Genomic DNA, 13532 nt, shown 5'->3' on the forward strand with positions numbered 1-13532 from the left:
GGTCCACATGCTTATTGATCCCCCTCAAAGAATTCTAGTAGATTCGTGAGGCATAATTTCCTTTCACAAAAGCCATGTTGACTCTTCCCCAACAAATTATGTTAATCTATTTGTCTGACAATTCTGTTCTTTACTATAGTTTGCCCAGTACTGAAGTCAGGCTTACTGGCCTATAATTGTCGGGATAACCCCTGGAGCCCTTTTTAAAAATTGGCGTCACATTATCTATCTTCTAGTGCAGAAGCTGATTTAAATGATAGGGTACAAACCACAGTTAATAGTTCTGCAATTTTACATTTGAGTTCCTGCAGAACTCTTGGGTGAATACCATCTGGTCCTGGTGACGTATTCTTGTCTAATCTATCAGTTTGTTCCAAAACCTCCTCTAATGACACCTCAACCGGGGACAGTTCCTCAGATTTGTGATTTAAAAAGAATCGGTCAGGTCTGGGAATCTTTCTCACATTCTCAGCCGTGAAGACTGATGCAAAGAATTCATTTAATTTCTCTGCAATGGCCTTATTGTTCTTGAATGCTCCTGTAGCAGCTTGATCGTCTAGTGGCCCCACTGGTTGTTTAGGAGGCTTCCTGCTTCTGATGTACTTAAATTTTTTTTTGGTATTGCTTTTTAAGTCTGGCACAGGGCTGGCCGTACCATGAGGCGAACTGAGGCAGCTGCCTCAGTTGCCAAACTGTTGGGGGACGCCACTAGGACCCAGAGTGTAGAAAATTGGTTTTGCTGCTGGTGCATATGTATTCTCTCTGCTCTAGATGCACAGAGATGGTGGAGTGCTGTGCAGGAGGAAGGAGGGCACAAGAGACATAACAGGCAGGCAGGAGAAAAGGTGAGAATGAATAACAGAAAGCAGCAGGAGCTGCAGGGAGAGAGAGGAGGAGGAGGAGGAGCCTCTTTTGTACCTCTCTAGCACCCCCAGGAGCCTGAACTGATTAACACCAGCTTCTCAGGGAGCTTCCTGTTTCCTGCTGCTTCCCTGAACCCTCTTGAGGAGAACAGGCAGTCAACTGAAGTAGTAGGAGCCAGTTAGGCCCTTAAGATGCTGATATCTTCCTGCACTCAGGCCCTGCTACCAGCCTGCTTATTTGTCCCCTTCAGTTGAGTGTTGAGAGCCCCTATAGCTGGTACAGAACAGCAGTCATGAGTGAAAGAAGAAAACGCCCCTCTGGGGCAGCATTCAGAAAAAGAAAGAGAGAAAGCAAAGGAAGCTTTTCTATCTAAGCAGGAATGAGCTCTCCTGAGATACATAGACACAAATGTTCACGGTGAGCCTTCTGGCCCCAGTGAGGATGAGAGTGGTGAGGAGATGCCTGATCTTCGAGTTAGTCAGAGTGCAGGTGACCTGGCAGCTACTGCAGTATCCATATCTCCATCTCAAATGGATGTTACCATGCACATTCCTGAAGAAAAGTGTAGATCAGAGAAGAGTGTGGTGGAGGCACATGAAACAGCTGCTGCTGAGTTTCCTTCCTTAAGTCTAGATGATCCAGAACTGTGGACCCACTTGAGCATAGCCTGAGGGACTTTCTTGTACTGCATGGGCCACAGCAAGTGAAAAACTTCATGTTCCCCAAAGACAATGAAAACAGAAGTTTCCATCCAACACATTACTGGCGTGAAATCCCCAATGGTCACAAAGTGGAGAGGCCATGGCTTATGTAAAAAACAGAAACCCAGAATGCTGCATCCTGTTTTTGTTGCAAACTCTTCCACTCTAACGTTCCAGCCACATTGGTTCTACAGGAACAAAGGACTGGAAAAATCTGGCTAGAAATCTGGCATTCCCTGAGAAGGCAGCAAATCACCAGAGAACATTCCATAGGTGGAAAGAGCTTGAGATGAGACTAAGATTAAAGGCCACCATAAACGATCAGCATCAAGAGAAGATTGCATCAGAGTCTCTTTACTGGCAGAATGTTCTGAAAAGGCTCATTGCCATTGTGAGAATGCTTGCTACCCAAAACCTAGCACTGCATGGCACTTCAGATCAGCTGTATGTGCCAAACAATGGAAACTTCCTTAAAATTGTGGAGCTGATGGCTGAGTTGGATGCTGTGCTCCAGGAGCATCTAAGAGTCACTACCCAAGAAACGTATACACACCACTACCTTGGAAAAACTATTCCAAATGAGATCATACAGTTACTGGCAACAAAAGTCAAACAGAAGATTGTGGCAGATCTGAAGTCAGCAAGATATTACTCTGTTATTCTGGACTGCACACCTGACATCAGCCATACGGAACAAATGACTTTAATGGTGCGTTTTGCAACAACAACAGAACCTAGTGAAAATGTCCCTGCAATGGTGACTGTCAGAGAGCATTTTCTAGAATTTATTGACGTTGATGATACTACAGGAGCTGGTATGACAAATGTGCTTGTTAAAAAGCTGGAAGATACGCGAATTGTGATAGCTGACGTGGCGTCAGGGCTATGATAATGTTGCCAACATGAGAGGAAAGAACAGAGGAGTACAGATACGGATCTGAGAGTTAAACCCTCGAGCTTTTTTTGTCCCATGCGATTCATTCATTGAACTTTGTGGGTCAGTGATGCAGCATCAGCTTCTAGTGAGGCTGCTGAATTTTTTAATATAATTCAAAGCATCTATGTATTTTTCTCTGCATCAACTCATTGATAGCAAATTTTGAAGCAACATCTGGGAACATCCTCTCTGACACTGGAACCACTGAGTGCCACATGATGGGGAAAGTCGAGTGGAGGCAATAAAGCCTATCAAACACCAAATTGGGAAGATAGATGATGCCATAGTTGCCATTATGGAGGATAATGCTATGACAGGAATGGTTGTGGGAGAACAGTGGCTGAGGGAAATGGAATCACCAGAAACATATGTAACTTCCAATTTCTGTGTGGCTTAGTTTTGTGGCATGACATACTGTTTGAAATAAATGTTGTAAGCAAGAGACTCCAAGGTGTTGACCTTGATATATCTGGAGCAATGGAACAACTGGACAAAGCAAAGTCAGACCTACAGTCTTACTGGTCAGATGAGGGATTTCAAAACATTCTGAGGAGTTCACAGAAGTTGGCAGAAGAACTTCACGGTGAAGTTTTTTCCCACCCATTCAAGAATACAAGAGTCACCGAAGAAGATGACATTTTGATTATGAGGCACGGGATAATCCCATAAGAGTCCCAAACAACAATTCAAAGTTGAATTGTTTAACCAGGTGCTAGATTATGCAATACAGTCAGTTGAACATTTCATGCAGCTCAAGGAACACAGCAGTATATTTGGGATGTTGTATGATTTTCCAAAACTCCTCACTATACCTGAAGAAGACCTACACCAGCAATGCAGGCACTAGAGACAGTGTTGACACATGACATGTGCAATATTGATGCGAGTGATTTAGGTGATGAACTAAAAGCCCTTTCAAGATACATTTCAGCAGGGTCAACTCCAAAGGCTGTTCTGGAATATATGTGCACAAATAAGATTACCACTCTCTTTCCAAATGCTTTTATTGCTCTGCGCATACTTCTAACACTTCTTGTAACAGTTGCCAGTGGAGAACGCAGCTTCTCCAAGCTGAAGTTAATAACACATCTACGCTCCACAGTGACACAGGAGAAGCTGGTCGGCCTCGCAACCATCTCAATAGACCATGAGCTGGGCCAGACTGTGGACTTTCAGGAAGCAGTTCAAATCTTTACAATCAAGAGGGCACGGAAAGCATCACTTTGATTATTCAAACAGATAAAATGCCAGTGTTTACTACGCAGACAAAAGTTACATTTGCTGTTCAGGCATTTGAAAGTTAGGTGTTACTTAAAATTTTTGAACAAGGCATTTTAAGTTGTTAGTTCTCCTTTATTGGGGTATATGGGATAATTGAAATCCCCCATTAGAGAAATGACAGGTTTCAGAGTAGCAGCCATGTTAGTCTGTATTCGCAAAAAGAAAAGGAGTACTTGTGGCACCTTAGAGACTAACAAATTTATTTGAGCATAAGCTTTCATGAGCTGTTTCAAATAAATTTGTTAGTCTCTAAGGTGCCACAAGTACTCCTTTTAAAATTAAAATTAAAATTAAAATTAAACTCAATAATCTCCCCCGGGGCAGGTGGTCGGTATTATATCTCCAATGCTATATTCTTATTATTCAAGCATGGAATTACTATCCATAGAAATTCGGTGGTGCAATTTGATTCTTTTAAGATTTTTACTTCATTTGATTCTATGCTTTCTTTCACATATAGTGTCCCTCCCCCACCATCACGACCAGTTCTGTCCTTATTATATATTTTGTATCCTGGTGTTACCGTATCCCATTGACTATCCTTATTCCACCAAGTTTCTGTGATGCCTATTATAGCAATATCCTCGTTTAATACGAGGCGCTCCAGTTCACCCATCTTATTTAGACTTCTGGCATTTGTATATCAGTCCTTTAAAAAATTGTCACTTTTTAGCTGTCTCCCATTACGTGATGTAATTGAATAGGACTCTTTTTTATTTGACTGGTTCTCATCAGATCCTACCTGTATTTTATCATCTTCCATCCTCGCCTCCTTACTTGGACATAGGGAATCTCCATTAATAGATCCTCCCCTAAGGGATGTGTCTCTCTGAACCACGTGCTCCTCCACACTGTCGGCTTTCCTCCAGCCCTTAGTTTAAAAACTACTCTATAACCTTTTTAATTTTAAGTGCCAGCAATCTGGTTCAATTTTGCCTATGATGGAGTTATACATTCAAAAATGAAACCTGCATCCATCCAAATATCACTCTGCCTGTCACTGGGAGGACAGAATATAACCCTCAAAGGAGGGTACTGAAGAGATACTTTCTTGGTCATACAAAAATATTGTCATCGGCATATATACCTAATTTCCTTTAACCCAGAAGGTGGGAGCGCTTTTAAGATTTTTGTGTGTGATATCTGTGATTTGCTACAGGAGAATCTTGCTGAACTTCACACTTTATCATGTATACTAAAAGCTGCTGGTGAAAACTCAACTCCCCACAAGGATTTTGTAGCATAGTTCTATAGAGACTTCTACTCACCATTATTTTACAAAATATACTCTATAGAATGATGGAGTATCAGTAAATATTTTTAATTACACTTGTGAAACTAACAAGGTAAACCTATTATGCATCATCCTTGAGGGGTAGTTTTTGTTTGTTTTTTGTTTTTCTTTCCTTCCTGCAATGTGCACAAATTCATGGAGGGTCTCAGTCATGAGTGAGAATCAATGCGTTTTTTCTATGAATGAAGTACAGATTAAAAATCTATCACTGAGTGTAAAACAGCTGATTTACCAGCAGAACTTTGCCTTATGAAGATCACCCAGGCTGGAGCATAAGAGTTCTAAGATTCCTACACTTTTCCAGACATGAGAGAGAGTCTTCTAGTAACATTTATGCATCTTGTCTGATTTTGATCTGGGCTGCCTCTGGACATGTTAACCTGACTTCTTCTTTTTCTCCCCTTGACAGTCGAGCTGCTTTCATATCTTGGAACATTATCACCTTCTGAATGCCCATATTTAACAGTCAAATCCAAATTATAGATGAAGTGAAACAAAATAACGTTTGCTTGTGAACTACTGAGCCTGGCTGCAGCTGGGGGCTCTGGCAGCCAGGAGGGTGTGGCAGCCAGGTCAGCCCCCCCGGCCAGAGTATGGAGCTGCATCCCTGCTTGGTGCATCTTGTGCGCCCGCTCTGACTGCTCTATGTGCCTGCTCCACCTCCCGTGGCGCTGAGGCTGCCTCTCGGAACTTCCCTGGTGCCCAGCTCCTCCTGCCCCATACTGTGCCCTGGCCACATGGTCCCCTCCCCATTTCCTGACGCCTCACCTCTCTTCTTGCTGCCAGCATTGGGGAGTCTCTGCCTCTTCTGGGCCTCCCAGAGATCAGCAGTCTCCTTGTGGAAGCCCCCAAGGAAGGAAGGGGGCACTGGCAGAAGCGCTGCTTGGAGGTGGTGTTCTCGGCCCCAAAAGACTCATTGCCCAGGGTTTGGGAGCTCCGCTTGCGCTGATTTAGCTGCAGCTGCACCGACTGGGTATCCAGCAGGCTCAGGGTGTTGCTGGCTTGTGCAGGAGTGCCAGGGAGGCAGTGATGCCGGAGCCTGTGGTTGAAGCAACTGCAGCCCCAGCCCAGAAAGGCACTCTGCAGCCTGCATGAGCCTTCTGCTGCCCATGCTGGAACTTGTAACTGACTCAGCAAGCCTAGAGGTGCCAGGGCTCAGGCCCGGCAAGCCCTGGCACAAATTAAGCACTGGTACTGGTCGCCATGAATAGACAATTGCAGCTTGTAGGAGCACAGTTACGTTTGTATCCCTTCTCAGGTTCTGCACTGAGCACAGCTTGGTTGGAGCCAAGGGCTGGTGTTTGTAGCTAAAAGGATCATTGTGCTCTGATTTGAGTGTTCACTAACATTTCGTTATATAATTAAAATCTAATTTCCATTCTGATAGGACTTTGAGCTTTATTTTGCACTTGGACAGTCATGTGGTGTTATTTCCATGTGGATGACACGCAGTTGCTGTTCATTTTGGCAAACGTCGGCATGTTGATCCCTGCAATTTTTTGGTGGTGTTTGTTAAACCAAGAAATCAAAAATTTATTTTCAATACAATCTACCAGGCTAGAGGGATTTTTTTCTCCATGGACAGAGGATCTAGCTATTTGTAGCCCTGGCAATGTTTTTTCCTGGATTCTCCGTTTTATGGTCTGCTAGTAGTCCTTGCTTCAGAATCTTTCTAATGTAGGTTTTATAGTAGCAGCCGTGTTAGTCTGTATTCGCAAAAAGAAAAGGAGTACTGGTGGCACCTTAGAGACTCACAAATTTATTAGAGCATAAGCTTTCGTGAGCTACAGCTCACTTCAGCGGATGCATTTGGTGGAAAAAACAGAGGGGAGATTTATATATACACACACAGAGAATATGAAACAATGGGTTTATCATACACACTGTAAGGAGAGTGATCACTTAAGATAAGCCATCACCAGCGGGGGGGGGAGAAGGAGGAAAACCTTTCATGGTGACAAGCAAGGTATGCTAATTCCAGCAGTTAAGAATATCTGAGGAACAGTGGGGGGTGGGGTGGGGGGGGGAGAAATAACATGGGGAAATAGTTTTACTTTGTGTAATGACTCATCCATTCCCAGTCTCTATTCAAGCCTAAGTTAATTGTATCCAGTTTGCAAATTAATTCCAATTCAGCAGTCTCTCGTTGGAGTCTGCTTTTGAAGCTTTTTTGTTGAAGGATAACCACTCTTAGGTCTGTAATCGAGTGACCAGAGAGATTGAAGTGTTCTCCAACTGGTTTTTGAATGTTATAATTCTTGACGTCTGATTTGTGTCCATTCTTTCACGTAGAGACTGTCCAGTTTGGCCAATGTACATGGCAGAAGGGCATTGCTGGCACATGATGGCATATATCACATTGGTAGAGGCGCAGGTGAACGAGCCTCTGATAGTGTGGCTGATGTGATTAGGCCCTATGATGGTATCCCCTGAACAGATATGTGGACAGAGTTGGCAAGGGGTTTGTTGCAAGGATAGGTTCCTGGGTTAGTGGTTCTGTTGTGTGGTGTGTGGTTGCTGGTGAGTATTTGCTTCAGATTGGGGGGCTGTCTGTAAGCAAGGACTGGCCTGTCTCCCAAGATCTGTGAGAGTGATGGGTCGTCCTTCAGGATAGGTTGTAGATCCTTGATGATGTGTTGGAGAGGTTTTAGTTGGGGGCTGAAGGTGATGGTTAGTGGCGTTCTGTTATTTTCTTTGTTGGGCCTGTCCTGTAGTAGGTGACTTCTGGGTACTCTTCTGACTCTGTCAATCTGTTTCTTCACTTCAGCAGGTGGGTATTGTAGTTGTAGGAATGCATGATAGAGATCTTGTAGGTGTTTGTCTCTATCTGACGGGTTGGAGCAAATGCCCAATCTCTTCACTTCAATCTCTCTGGTCACTCGATTACAGACCTAAGAGTGGCTATCCTTCAACAATAAAAAGCTTCAAAAGCAGACTCCAAGGAGAGACTGCTGAATTGGAATTAATTTGCAAACTGGATACAATTAATTTAGGCTTGAATAGAAACTGGGAATGGATGAGTCATTACACAAAGTAAAACTATTTCCCCATGTTATTTCTCCCCCCCCACCCCACCCCCCACTGTTCCTCAGATATTCTTGTTAACTGCTGGAATTAGCATACCTTGCTTGTCACCATGAAAGGTTTTCCTCCTTCTCCCCCCCCCGCTGGTGATGGCTTATCTTAAGTGATCACTCTCCTTACAGTGTGTATGATAAACCCATTGTTTCATGTTCTCTGTGTGTGTATATATAAATCTCCCCTCTGTTTTTTCCACCAAATGCATCCGCTGAAGTGAGCTGTAGCTCACGAAAGCTTATGCTCTAATAAATTTGTGAGTCTCTAAGGTGCCACCAGTACTCCTTTTCTTTTTGTGAATACAGACTAACACGGCTGCTACTATGAAACCTGTCATTATGCAAGGAACTGAATTTAGCCGTATAGAGTGGAAATCTGTCAACTTCATGAAAAAATTCGTACAGATACAGACAGACATCATCTTCCTCTCCAAATGCAAACAGATGGACATCATACCGAAAGGACTGAAGGTAAAAAATCCATTACAATCTACATACCACACAGACTATGCTGACAGCTTGTGCCACACTCTCAAAGAAACTGCGGAACCACCTGATCAACATCTTCTACAGCAAACAGGGAAAGATTAAGAATGAGCTCTCAAAACTGGATACTCTCATAAAGAACCAACCTTACACACAAACTTCCTCGTGGCTGGACTTTACAAAAATAGACAAGCCATTTACAACACACACTTTGCTTCTCTACAAAAGAAAAAGGACACTAAACTATCTAAACTACTACATGCCACAAGGGGCCACAACAATGGTTCCCGTAACCCACCCAGCAATATTGTTAATCTATCCAACTATACTCTTAGCCCAGCAGAAGAATCTGTCCTATCTCGGGGCCTCTCCTTTTGCCCCTCTAACCCCACGAACATGATACAGTTCTGTGGTGACGTAGAATCCTATTTTCGACGTCTCCGACTCAAGGAATATTTCCAACACACCTCTGACCAACGTATTAACCCACAGAGACCTTCCTACCAACACTACAAAAAGAAGGATTCTGGGTGGACTCCTCCTGAAGGTCGAAACAGCAGCCTGGACTTCTACATAGAGTGCTTCCGCCGACGTACATGAGCTGAAATTGTGGAAAAGCAGCATCGCTTACCCCATAACCTCAGACATGCAGAACACAGTGCCATCCACAGCCTCAGAAACAACTCTGACATCATAATCAAAAAGGCTGACAAAGGAGGTGCTGTCATCATCATGAATAGGTCGGAGTATGAACAAGAGGCTACTAGGCAGCTCTCTAACACCACTTTCTACAAGCCATTACCCTCTGATCCCACTGAGAGTTACCAAAAGAAACTACAGCATTTGCTCAAGAAACTCCCTGAAAAAGCACAAGAACAAATCCGCACAGACACACCCCTAGAACCCTGACCTGGGGTATTCTATCTGCTACCCAAGATCCATAAACCTGGAAATCCTGGACGCCCCATCATCTCAGGCATTGGCACCCTGACAGCAGGATTGTCTGGCTATGTAGACTCCCTCCTCAGGCCCTACGTTACCAGCACTCCCAGCTATCTTCGAGACACCACTGACTTCCTGAGGAAACTACAGTCCATTGGTGATCTTCCTAAAAACACCATCCTAGCCACTATGGATGTAGAAGCCCTCTACACCAACATTCCACACAAGAATGGACTACAAGCCGTCAGGAACAGTATCCCCGATAATGTCACGACTAACCTGGTGGCTGAACTTTGTAACTTTGTCCTCACCCATAACTATTTCACATTTGGGGACAATGTATACCTTCAAATCAGCGGCATTGCGATGGGTACCCGCATGGCCCCACAGGATGCCAACTTTTTTATGGCTGACTTAGAACAACGCTTCCTCAGCTCTCGTCCCCTAATGCCCCTACTCTACTTGCGCTACATTGATGACATCTTCATCATCTGGACCCATGGAAAAGAAGCCCTTGAGGAATTCCACCATGATTGCAACAATTTCCATCCCACCATCAACCTCAGCCTGGACCAGTCCACACGAGATCCGCTTCCTGGACACTACGGTGCTAATAAGCGATGGTCACATAAACACCACCCTATATCGGAAACCTACTGACCGCTATTCCTACCTACATGCCTCTAGCTTTCATCCAGATCATACCACTCGATCCATTGTCTACAGCCAAGCGCTACGATATAACCGCATTTGCTCCAACCCCTCAGACAGAGACAAACACCTACAAGATCTCTATCATGCATTCCTACAACTACAATACCCACCTGCTGAAGTGAAGAAACAGATTGACAGAGCCAGAAGAGTACCCAGAAGTCACCTACTACAGGACAGGCCCAACAAAGAAAACAACAGAACGCCACTAGCCATCACCTTCAGCCCCCAACTAAAACCTCTCCAAAGCATCATCAGGGATCTACAACCTATCCTGAAGGACGACCCATCACTCTCACAGATCTTGGGAGACAGGCCAGTCCTTGCTTACAGACAGCCCCCCAATCTGAAGCAAATACTCACCAGCAACCATACACCAGAACCACTAACCCAGGAACCTATCCTTGCAACAAAGCCCGTTGCCAACTCTGTCCACATATCTATTCAAGGGATGCCATCATAGGGCCTAATCACATCAGCCACGCTATCAGAGGCTCGTTCACCTGCGCATCTACCAATGTGATATATGCCATCATGTGCCAGCAATGCCCCTTTGCCATGTACATTGGCCAAACTGGACAGTCTCTACGTAAAAGAATGAATGGACACAAATCAGACGTCAAGAATTATAACATTCAAAAACCAGTTGGAGAACACTTCAATCTCTCTGGTCACTCGATTACAGACCTAAGAGTGGCTATCCTTCAACAAAAAAGCTTCAAAAACAGACTCCAAGGAGAGACTGCTGAATTGGAATTAATTTGCAAACTGGATACAATTAACTTAGGCTTGAATAGAGACTGGGAATGGATGAGTCATTACACAAAGTAAAACTAAAACTATTTCCCCATGTTATTTCTCCCCCACCCCACCCCCCACTGTTCCTCAGATTATCTTGTTAACTGCTGGAATTAGCATACCTTGCTTGTCACCATGAAAGGTTTTCCTCCTTCTCTCCCTTCCCCCTTCCCCCCCCCCCCCGCTGCTGGTGATGGCTTATTTTAAGTGATCACTCTCCTTACAGTGTGTATGATAAACCCATTGTTTCATGTTCTCTGTGTGTGTATATAAATCTCCCCTCTGTTTTTTCCAACAAATGCATCCAATGAAGTGAGCTGTAGCTCATGAAAGCTTATGCTCTAATAAATTTGTTAGTCTCTAAGGTGCCACAAGTACTCCTTTTCTTTTTTCTAATGTAGAAAACTCTCAATGTCCTTTTCCCCCTGCTGAGCACTTTCATCTCCACTTGTTTAAATTCATAGACTCTCTTCTGCCCTCAAGCATATTAAATTTTGATGTACAATAAATGTCTAACTTTTTCTTTTAATGTCTCTCATTTATCCAGCAGTGTATTTTGTATCTTCTTAGTTTTATTGTTAAAGTAGTCAAGTAAATCTCACAGAAAATGCCTCTGCCTTCATGGTATTGGGGGAGGCAAGAAGGGCCCTGTCTGATCCATTAATTGTTGCACAGCTGAACTGCAGCTGGTGTTTGTCTTAAAATTAAATTTTTCAGCTTGCTTCCCCCTCCCCACTTTTATTCATTACTATTCACAGTATGCTAGCAAAGATTTAGCTTTTCAAAGATTGCAAGCACTCAAACTAGTCAGGAAAAGATTAGGGCACTAAAATGAAGAGAGCATGAGTAGGGTGAAGTAGAGCAGCAATCACATTCCTTATTTTTAATAAATAAAATATTGTCCCCTGTTTTTAGTATCTAGCCTTTGCCTTTATTTGTGTAGTTTGTGTGTGTGTAGCTGTATCAAGGGGCACAGTGTGGCACGAAAAGTTTGTTGTAAGTAGATAATAAAACACATCCATTATTAAATAAAATGGGCCAGATTCTCTTTTGTCTTCAACCTGGGTACTCATTTACATCAGTGCAAAGTAGGTGTAAAATACTACTGAGTAAAGTGATACAGCTTGTGCCCCCTTTGCTCTGGTGTGAATATTTACACGGCACAGGGCTATAGAGAATCTGGCCCTAGGTCTAAAGACAAGAAACAATTCTAGAGACTTGAGTTCAAAAGGAATCATGACATTTTTCCCTTACCAAGAATGGCACTGTTGGTCACTGGCCACATTATGTCGATCATACAGTTAGTCCCAGTTAGGTAGAAGAGTGGCAGTTCTGCCAAATAAATTATCTTCTTAGTATCAATAACTGACTGGAAACCTATAATTAAGGCATAACCCTATGTGGTCCACGAGGTACCTTTTGAAGATTTGAAATGCTTAAACAATAGTTCAATAAATTATAAAAGTAGATTGTGTTTAATTTTGTGGTAGCAGATGCAGGGATTCTAGTAGACCAATTAATATTGTGTGCACAGTATTAAATTATTTATCACAAGATATCACAACTGTCATATATTACAGTTACGGAAACCAGTACAAAATCCTCATAGAAAGCACTATGGCATGATAGTTTAGTGACCCTTGTTTTCAAAAGATTCATAGGGTAAATAGTCATGATAGGAGGGCTTCAGAACGATTCAGAGGGTTGGTATGGATGTTCAGCCAAAACTGAGGCCCTAAATCAAGCCTGCAGCTTCCTTTCCTAATCCTTGTAACTTCCCACCCTTAACCAAATTTGCATCCCCCTTGTCAATAGTGTTTTCTTTTTGAATAACTCAGTGATATGTCCTCTGGTGGGTGTTCTTCTATTTCAATGAGATGTTTAGGGGTCTCCTACTCCCACGGGCGTAGGTGAGGTCTCCTTTTTAGAGTTTGACTTGGTGACTCTAGTCTAATATTTGGATAGCCCATTCTTCCCAGTACACTCGGTATCAAGTTATAGAAGTGCCCCATTTCCAGAGTCTCTATGTGGCAGGATTTAGCCCCCATTGTGCTTGGTTCTGCTAACTTGCTATTTTAAAATAAAAATTCCAGATCTGAAGCCCTAATGTGCACAGCCATGTTTTGAAAACCCACAAAGTCCATCAGATTTCTCCCATGTCCTACTAACTTAGTGGTTCTGCACAAGAGTGAGGGAGTGGGTTACCCGGCCACACCTATAAAGTGATTCCCAATTGGACTGAGTGGAAGGGACTACCTGACTTTCCTTTAGAGGAGACCAGACACAAGAACTCATGAGCAGGCTAGCTGATCATTTCCTGAAGATGAGACTCCGTGACCTTCGAATTGGGGATTACAGTTCCCGAAGGCTGCCTCTGACAAGAAAGGAGAGACCTATCAAGGAGAATAATAGGCCATTAGGCCCTTCTAGAGCCTATAATA

General features: G+C 43.4%; 1 protein-coding gene across 5 annotated transcripts in view; it reads left to right on the forward strand.

Annotated features, from left to right (window-relative positions):
• Nucleotides 1–13532, forward strand: part of GRIP1 (glutamate receptor interacting protein 1) — a 535595-nt gene that overhangs the window by 80215 nt on the left and 441848 nt on the right. The gene's annotated exons all lie outside the window — the stretch shown is intronic.

Source organism: Dermochelys coriacea, chromosome 1 (assembly GCF_009764565.3).
Source record: "Dermochelys coriacea isolate rDerCor1 chromosome 1, rDerCor1.pri.v4, whole genome shotgun sequence".
NCBI classification, from domain to species: Eukaryota; Metazoa; Chordata; order Testudines; family Dermochelyidae; genus Dermochelys; species Dermochelys coriacea.